This window comes from Dipteris shenzhenensis, chromosome 1 (genome assembly GCF_047967505.1).
Source record: "Dipteris shenzhenensis isolate YYH24624 ecotype China chromosome 1, Dip_SZ_1.0, whole genome shotgun sequence".
NCBI classification, from domain to species: Eukaryota; Viridiplantae; Streptophyta; class Polypodiopsida; order Gleicheniales; family Dipteridaceae; genus Dipteris; species Dipteris shenzhenensis.
In genome coordinates, this window is record NC_141596.1 from 37244033 (window position 1) to 37253675 (window position 9643).

Here is a 9643-nt window from a genome sequence, read left to right on the forward strand (position 1 = left end):
TTCTTCCTCAATATCATGATCTCCATCCTTCTCCCATGCGATGTCATTATGCGCATCTTCCTCTTGGCTCATATGGTTATCTACATCTTCTTCACTAGATTCATCAATTGGATCCGGCATTGGTAGTGGCATCTCCATATCCACATCTCGATCTTCAAAAATTTGCTTACTTCGTGGTGCAACTTGGATCACGTACCACCATCTTGGATCAGAACGATCTGGATGAAAAACCACCTATATTCAAGATGAGTGCCAAATGTCATCAATTATATATATGAAATTATGCTCAAGTACATGTATCAATGGACTTAAAAAATGAAAGCTTTGACTAATTAAATCATTAGTATGCACCTGCTCACAGTGCTCGGGAAGAACAAAAGTATCACTTTCATCGGTCCAATGTTTGGTGGAGTCTATTGCAAAGAGACCGCTACTATCTTTTCTCACTATCGCATGGGGACCATTGTAAATAGTTCTAAACCATTTTACATCAAGAATGAAAATAGTAAATCATCTGAAATCAATTTCATAGATGTCGCGTATGGTTCCACAATAATCCAACTGTGAGGAGAGAAGATTGGTATCTAAAGCACTTGCTCGGCTATCTTGTGTAAAGTTAGCCGTGACTCCACAATCATACATGACTCTCTTTGAATCGATGCATTCCATGTGAAAATGTCGTCCATATGACCATAATGCACTGTACTTTTTGTACTGTAAAAGAGCAATATTAAAACAATGAAGATGCATCTATTTTATAGCATATATTGCCACAAATAATTACTTAATTACATCAAGAGGTAAGAAAATTACATGCACCATACATCCAGATGATAACTCTCTCGCGCTTGTTTATTGTCTCTCCATCACGTTCGGCTTTACGTAGAGCCAGTTGTAGCCAATCAAGTGACATGTGAGTAGGGAGTAACTTTTAAGGCTTATAAAAAAAAAAGCCTCTGCGTAAAAACGTCGCTATAATATTTTGTATCAGTGTCGCTATATAGCATGAGCTTATGCTTATGCTTATGCATAAGCATAAGCTCATGCTTATGCTCATGCGGAAGTAGAGAAGGAGCTTATGCAGAAATAGAGAATGAGTTTCCACATAAGATTCTCTCATTCTCTATTCCCGCATAAGCTCATGCATAAGCATGAGCTTAGGTGGAAACTCAAGCATAAGCTCATGCGGAAGTAGAGAAGGAGCTTATGCGGAAATAGAGAGTGAGTTTCTGCATAAGCTTCTCTCATTCTCTATTTCCGCATAAGCTTATGCGGAAACTCAAGCATAAACTCATGCGCATGCATGAGCATAAGCTCAGGCTTATGCTCATGCGGAAGTAGAGAAGGAGCTTATGCAGAAATAGAGAATGAGTTTCTGCATAAGCTTCTCTCATTCTCTATTTCCGCATAAGCTCATGCATAAGCATGAGCTTATGCGGAAACTTAAGCATAAGCTCATGCTCATGCATGAGCATAAGCATGAGCTTATGCTTATGCTTATGCATAAGCATAAGCATAAGCATAAGCTCATGCTTATGCTCATGCAGAAGTAGAGAAGGAGCTTATGCGAAAATAAAGAATGAGTTTCCACATAAGCTTCTCTCATTCTCTATTTCTGCATAAGCTCATGCATAAGCATGAGCTTATGCGGAAACTTAAGCATAAGCTCATGCTCATGTATGAGCATAAGCATGAGCTTCTCTCATTCTCTATTTCCGCATAAGCTAATGCTTATGCTCATACATGAGCATGAGCTTATGCTTAAGTTTCCGCATAAGCTCATGCTTATGCATAAGCTTATGTTGAAATAGAGAAATAAAGAAGGGGAAACTTAAGCATAAGCTCACGCTCATGCATGAGCATAAGCATGACCTTATGCTTATGCTTAAGCATTAGCATAAGCATAAGCTCATGCTTCTGCTCGAGAATGAGCATGAGCTTATGCGAATGAGAGAAGGGGGAAATAGAGAAGGGGGAAAGAGAGAAGGGGGAATGAGAGAAGCATAAGCATAAGAGAATATTATGCTTATGCTTATGCTTATGCTTAAGCATTAGCATAAGCATAAGCATAAGCTCATGCTTATGCTCATGCATGAGCATAAGCTTATGCGAATGAGAGAAGGGGAAAATAGAGAAGGGGGAATGAGAGAAGCATAAGCATAAGAGAATAAGAGGGAAAGGAAATAGAGAATAAGAGGGAAAGGAAAGAGAGAAGGGAAAAGACTCATGAGGGGGAAATAGAGAAGGGGGAAAGAGAGAATAAGAGAAGAGGGAAAAAAGAGAAGGGGGACAAAAGAGAATAAGAGAAGGGGGAAGAAGGAAAGAGTGGGAGGGGAAGAGAGGGTTCCTATGCCCATCACTGCAGCTAGCGCTTAAGGTGCTAGCTACAGGCCAATGCAAATAACAAAAATAATAAATGGAAAAAAGAGGAAGCACTTACCTGAAATAGTATGTCCTGCTCGGTGTAGTGGACTGGCCCTACAAAAGAGAGAAAACAACCCGTTTTTTCAAACAAGATGTTAGTGGAAGGAGGAGATTACAAAAGCAACTTCTTGAAGGGAGGAGATTGAGGAGACAAGGAAAGGAGGAGATTGAGGAGACAAGGGAAAAGAGAAGGAAGAGAAAAACAGAAAAAAGAGGTGAGTTTTCTTTCTTTCTTGAAATCTCGTTTTTTGTTTCAATCCTTTCAAAACAAGCATGAAAATTAGTTTACAGGTTTAGCAATACAAGAAGAAACACTCACAAAACTAAAGCTAACAAACAAACAACCTACATTGTTATAACAAACTCACCTCTTGAAGAACTTTCTTTCAAGAAACCAAAGAGGGAAAAGGATAGAGATGGAGTACAAGAGGTAGGAGAAGGGTGAGGAGTGGAAAATAGAGTGGGAGCTTACTTGGAATAGATGGGAGGTCATCAAAATAGGTGGGAGGAGATTTTGGGTTGCTTACTTGAGAGATTAGGGAATGGAATGAGCAAAACGCTGCGCGTTTCGGTGTTTCAGGTTTTAACCCACAGCGTCGCTATATAGTGACGGAACAGAGGAAAGCGTCGCTATATAGCGATGTTTACTGCCATTTTTTTGATATGGTATCAAGAGAAGCTCAAACATGCTTTTTTATAATTGTCAATATGTCCTCCTCATGCTTATGTTGTGATTTTATGTGTAGATGGAAGGGACGAGTGGAAGCTCGTCCGATGATGCGCCAATGCCCGGGAGCACGAAGTGGCTTACGGAAAGGTTATACTGTCATTGCACTCATTGCAAGCGAGAAGTATGACATCAACGTCGTATTATCATGTGCCACTTGCGGATGTATGGGGAGGAACCAGAACCAGTACCCCCCATTGGTGTTGCACATGTTGATGGCTCATCGGTAAGTCAAAGCTATTTAAGTTCGCAATCTTATTGTATACTAGGAAATAGAAGATCTTATATTTACACGAAATCTTAAAACAGGATGAGGAGGGTGACGAGGGTACACATATACCTTCTCACTTTCAGCTACATGGGGTATGTATTTGTGTATGGCCTCAAAGCCTAGCTACATGGGGTTGAGACTCTTGTGTCAGCATGGTAATTCACTTGTCACTCGATATGTGGACACTCATGTAGCATTTTCTTTTTGGTAGAATTTGATTAAATTTTAGTTTATAAGAAAAATTATAAAATGCATTTTAATGTTTTTTTGAAATTTATGAATTACGAGATTTTTTATTTAAAATGTGAAAATTAAAATTTTTTTTTAAATAGAGCTTTTTTTAGTAAATAAAAAAACGTTCATATTAATAATTATAAAATATTTATAAATTTGAAATGCATTTGTATTTTTTTTTTTTTTTAAATTACGACATTTATAATTTAAAATGTGAAAATTTTAAATTTAAAAAACGTAATTTAAAATTTTAGTTTATAAGAAAAATTATAAAATGCATTTTAATGTTTTTCTGAAATTTATGAATTACGAGATTTTTTATTTAAAATGTGAAAATTAAAATTTTTTTTAAAATAGAGCTTTTTTTAGTAAATAAAAAAACGTTCATATTAATAATTATAAAATATTTATAAATTTGAAATGCATTTGTATTTTTTTTTTAATTTTTAAATTACGACATTTATAATTTAAAATGTGAAAATTTTAAATTTAAAAAACGTTTAATGAGGCATTTTTTATTCAAAATGTGAAAATGTTCAATATTTCTGTTTTTTTTATGTAGCATTTTCTTTTTAGTAGAATTTAATTAAATTTTAGGTTAAAAGAAAAATAATAAAAAATTTCTAAATTTCAAATGCAATATAATGTTTTTTTGAAGTTTATGAATTACGACATTTTTTATTTAAAATGTGAAAATGAAAATTTTTTTTCAAAATAGAGCTTTTTTAGTAAATAAAAAAATGTTCATATTAATAATTATAAAATATTTATAAATTTGAAATGCATTTGTAAAATTTTTTTACATTTTTGAATTACGACATTTATAATTTAAAATGTGAAAATTTTTAATTTAAAAAACGTTTAATGAGGCATTTTTGATTCAAAATGTGAAAATGTTCTATATTTCTGTTTTTTTTATGTAGCATTTTCTTTTTGGTAGAATTTAATTAAATTTTAGTTTATAAGGAAAATTATAAAAAATTTCTAAATTTATAATGCATTTTAATGTTTTTTTGAAATTTATAAATTACGACATTTTTTATTTAAAATGTGAAAATGATTTTTTTTTTTTAATAGAGCTATTTTTATTAAATAAAAAAACGTTCATAGGAATAATTATAAAGTATTTATAAATTTGAAATGCATTTGTAAATTTATTTTTTTTTTTGAATTACGACATTTATAATTTAAAATGTGAAAATTTTTAATTTAAAAAAGTTTAATGAGGCATTTTTAATTCAAAATGTAGAAATGTAAAAATTAGGTTTTTAAAAATCATCTTTAGGAATGGCCACTAGTTGAGGTGGATTGCCCAACCAAAATAGGAAATGAAGATATAAGACATTTTGTATAAGACTCACTCAACTTATCAAATTAATACACAAACATAAACCTACTAGTCAACTATTGGAGTTGGACATTAAAGATTGACTAGTGACATGGTTGGTGACCAAAGCTTGAAGTTGACTAGACACTTTGGGACAAGCAAGTTCTTTAGAAGGAAACTAGGTTTAAGCTTGGGTAATCATCCCTAATATATTGGGACATTACTAATGATAAATCATCCTTTAACTATTTGGCAATTAGTAAGGATCGATTCTACTAGGAAATATGTTGAAGGCATATGTCCCCTATTAGTCAATAGATTGATTAGACTAAGCATGCATGATAAGGCTATAGCTTGGAAATGCCTAGATAGTGGCTTAGTCCAAATCTTCAATATCCCTTAAGAAGACATGAAATAGTGGCTTAGACCTTAAGAAGACATGGAATAGTTTGCAAATGTCTAATTCTTCTAAGTTATGCATAGACTCTAGCATAACTGAGAAAAGAATATTACAAGATTGAGAATATTTGGATGGGTCTTCAAGAACTCGAATATTACGGTCTGTGCCTATAAACTATTTGAGATTCTTATGCTATCACTATGGCATGCTTTAGATCTAGCACTTTGATCATGTTTGTTGTCTAGTTCCATAATTCATCTACTTCTCTTATATGTATAAGAAGAAAGAAATACGCCATAGAGAAACTGAAAGTTTAACTAGAATACCTAACATTCATTGCACATGGGACTCTACTGGATCTATATTCATTCCACATTCATGCTAATATATGCAAGTGTTTTGATCAACTATAGACCTAAGTTCAACTAGAGCCTGTTAATGACTGAATCTCTCCTAATCATCCCTTAATGATCATAGATAATAGTATGGGCCACTATAAGGATTGGTTAGGAGCTATTTTTAAAATGCCAAACTTTGAAATGAAGTCAATATTTATTGTGTTGAGGAATTTTTGTCGGGTGGATCTAGTTGAAGAGAGAAATCCATGTTGCATAACATTTGTCTGAGTTGAGCAGCCTCAAATCGACTTAAGAGAGAGAGAACTCCATAACCTTCAAGAGTCGACATTTCAAGCATCCCATTCCATGTTGTTTGCTACATGGCAGCTCGCCATGTGGCACACATACATCCCTTTTTGCACTGTAGGGAAACCTATGACTAATGTTAACAACATTTATCTTGTCTTTTACAAATGACTAAGATGTTTTCCCAAAAAGACTTTGTAACAATAATCACGTGAACCACCTCATAACCAAAATAGTATGGATGCTACATATCTCCTTTCCCTCGTTGAAACTATGTCACACATGGAATGTCAACCACATGCTCAAGGAATTATATGCTAGTTTCATTGTAAGCAAGGGTGGTCTCTTTCTTGCTAGTCCAACCATAGGCAACGGTGACGCTTATTACTTGAGCTCAACCAAAATTAACATTAGTTATCGTATGCAACCCTTCCCATTGCATAGGGACATCCAAGGATTTAATTTTCAAAGTTTTTGAATCCTCTTCTAGGGATCTTGTGCCCTTTGTTGTTGCTATGTATGTGGATGATCTCATTCCAAAACTATTTTTACAACTAGAAGTCGAGTGAGTCTTATACAAAATGTCTTGAACCAAGTGATGATCTATAGGAATGGCCACTAGTTGAGGTGGATTGCCCAACCAAAATAGATAATATTGAAAAGGCTTAATTATTTTCTCAAAGTTCTCGCTTTAAAAGGTCTGTAGTGTGAGCCCGCTCTCTTTTTTAATGTGTAGTCCGAGAAATACTAGATGCGCCTTGCTTGTGTATCGTTCAAAGTAATGTATTAGGTATCCTTCTATCTCCTCCATATCTATTGCAAACCCAAGGCAGTAAAGCATTCAAAGAAGGTCTTAATAACCAAACCTCTCCACTATCTGTCCTTAGTATAGGGGCCATTAGTGGACAATGTGGTCCTTACACCACATGTGGAAAAGTTTCATATTGGATAAAAAGTGAAAAAAGGGAAACATATAAGGAAAAAATATTTGAGACATCTAAGTTTAAAAATGCAACAACTAGAGTGAAAAAATTCTAATCAAAATTAAGAATTATTAATAATATTGATTAATATTGAGCCACACATTTGGCCCATCTACCGGTAGGTGCATAGGATCTACCTCATCAAGGAGTACGTACAAATAGTTTTCATTACGTAAATAGATTATAAGTCATATTGAATAGAATATTATTTTCATTACCCAAATAGAATATTAATTTCCATGTGTTTTTTTTGTGCATGCGCCAGCCAGTGCACAGGTTCTAGCACCACTATTCGTATGCAGATAGAGATGCTGAGAGCTGAGATGAGGGCACTGCAGGATGCTAGGGCACCCCCTCACTTGGTTGCGAGCCTGGATTTAGTTATTGAGGCTCTGAGTCGATTGGACACAGTTGAGGACGTTGTGGATAGCTTTCAGGCACAGGCTGAGGCGGAGATCACTGGTGGTGGCTTGGATTGGAGAGCCATTCGACAGTTGTTTGAGCGGGAGTCACATCACAGGGAGGCCTTGGAGGATATGTTTTGGGATGGTCACACCGAGGTGATGCGACCACGATCAGGGCTCCCCTTGCATATTTTACGGTGTAGGCACCCCATCATAGCAGCACACATTTATCCGAGATATCTTACTGCGAATGGTGGTCGATTGCCTCACAACCGCCAGATAGCCAGGTCGTTTGCCATGCAGCTTTACGCTGAGTTTGTCCTTGGTCATCGGGTGGACTACCTGGGGCGTCAGGAGCGTCAGATTGTAGGTGTTCGGCGTCGATGCGAGGGACCAGAGTTGCACACCATCCCTGCACCGGCATTGCGAGCGGTGGGAGGACAGATTAGGGGGGATGTTCATTCAGTGGCATCATCCTTGCAGCACATGGTCTCTGCCCTATCGAGATCTATTGCGATTCCACCTCCCCCACCTCGATCATCGATGGAGCATCCCACATCTACAACACCTCCCACATCTACGGTGCCTCAGCATGAGTTGGAGGCTCGAGACAGATGGATTGCAGAGTTGGAGGCATTGTTGGCCGAGTCTAGGGACGAGGTTAGTTATTTTGATTATGTTAGTTTATTTTTTTGTAGCATGTTTTGAACTGAAGTTTTTTGGTTAATTCTCACCATGTATGCGACATGTTTGCATTGCAGGCACATCTATTGCGTCAGGAGATGGAGTCTCGCGTACGACTGTTGCAGACAGATTTGGAGGAGCAAAGGATTCGGACACGCATAGCATACCATCGCACAGAGCACTATATTTTGTAGTTGAGGCATATTAGTCATGATCCGTCGCGCCATAGGATCGACCCCAGTGTGGCCCTATACCCTAATCCTCCTGTAGATGTGCCGACTAGGATACCCATAGACGCAGTAGTCGTAGCGAGGCTTCCTACTACCACTTGTGTCCTCTGCCACGAGGACTTTGACACCGTAGGGTGGTTTGGACTAGGGTGCGGCCACATCGCACATCTCCATTGCATGACCCGCCACATGGTGGCACGTTCAGTGTGCCCTGTATGCTTTGCTGACATTGATGTGGCGACATACAGAGGACTGTGATCTATATCCTGGTCATCGTCAGGCTGTTGATCCATTCGCCCATGTAGTCTTGACAGAGCACTATAGGGAGGAGGCACAGAGAGCGTTGTTGATGCAGGAGGGTGCGGATACATCGGTGGTTGCATCATGCATTCCACGACGCTTTTCGTATGGTGATTTCATGCCAGGTGACGAGGCACGAGCGGAGGAGGCATGCCGGATTGAGCGAGAGGCAGAGCTGCAGACATCATTGCAGCAGTGGGTGGAGCAGCAGCTAGGGCGGGGCCGAGACTAGCGTCTTTCACATGTAGAGACGATTACTCGCGCTGGATTTGAGGCACGAGTATTTGCAGATGCACAGCTATGGGAGCTGAGACGCGCGTACATAGAGGAGGCGAGGGAGGCAGAGATGGCAGCAGTGGCGCGTGCAGCATGCCCTCCTCTTCATCAGGATGAGGCTGGCCCATCTCATGCAGGTGATGAGGCTGGCCCATCTGAGCCGGCTTTGCCTGAGGGCACACAGCGGACGGTTGGGCAGCGGGTCATACAGGAGCCACGTCAGCGTTCCACTAGAGGATCATATGTAGAGTTATCAGATTCAGATTCAGATTGATTGTTTAGGCTTCACACATTTCTTGTATAGGGATGCACTTTTGCAGCATGATGATGATGATGTATAGATTCATTTTGGTACTTTCATGATATTGTTCCCACTTTTATGATGTATGAGCATTTTCGTACTTTCATGATGTTCTTCACACTTTGTTTATCTCAGTTTATCTCAGTTTATAGTTTGTTTAATACATAAGGTATTTAAAAAAGAATGCCATGTGAAGTAATTGTAAACATTAAACATTAATTGTAAACATTAAACATTAAACATATCAAAATTCATCTTTTTTTGGATGAAAATTTTATTTTGCTGATAAAAGTTTTTCATTTTTTAAACAAAAATTTTATTCTATTCATGTTTGTCAATAAAGTGTGTTTCAAAATCCAAATTTTCATCAATTTTTCAAAAAGACAACTATTGTCATATTCATGCTTCCAAATCTAGCCTTCCGATCTTAATATCAAA